We start from the raw sequence: 505 nt of genomic DNA, 5'->3' as shown, positions 1-505 counted from the left end.
AAATATATATATATATATATATATATATATATATATATATATATATATATATATATATATATCATAGGTAAGCTGTCTACGTCACACCATCTTATGTTGCGATCTTTCCTCTGACCCTACGTGAACCCCGAATACTTTTTGCACCAGTTTTTTTTTTTTTTTCCCTTGTAGATCCTAGTTTAATATTATACTATCCGAAATTGTTCATTATACTCTTCGTTTGATTTTTGGTCCATTTATATCCTTGCGGTTAACAAAAATTATTTCTATTAATTCTTGTCATTAACAAAATGGGTTGCACGTTTTTGAATTCTTCGAGGAAAAAATTCAAATTTATGCATCAAGCTTTAATTATTATTTAAATTTACTGTTTTGGAGCTCAATTAGAGGTCAAGGGGAAAAAATAGATTTTTATCTATGTTTTAGACTAAAAGTATTATCTATTGTTACTGCTTTCTTTTTCTTTCCTTGAGCCGAGAGTCTATTGGAAACCGTCTCTCTACCC

This window comes from Nicotiana attenuata, chromosome 8, assembly GCF_001879085.1.
Source record: "Nicotiana attenuata strain UT chromosome 8, NIATTr2, whole genome shotgun sequence".
NCBI classification, from domain to species: domain Eukaryota; kingdom Viridiplantae; phylum Streptophyta; class Magnoliopsida; order Solanales; family Solanaceae; genus Nicotiana; species Nicotiana attenuata.
The sequence above is the reverse complement of the archived record's forward strand: the minus strand, read 5'-3'. Positions refer to the sequence as shown.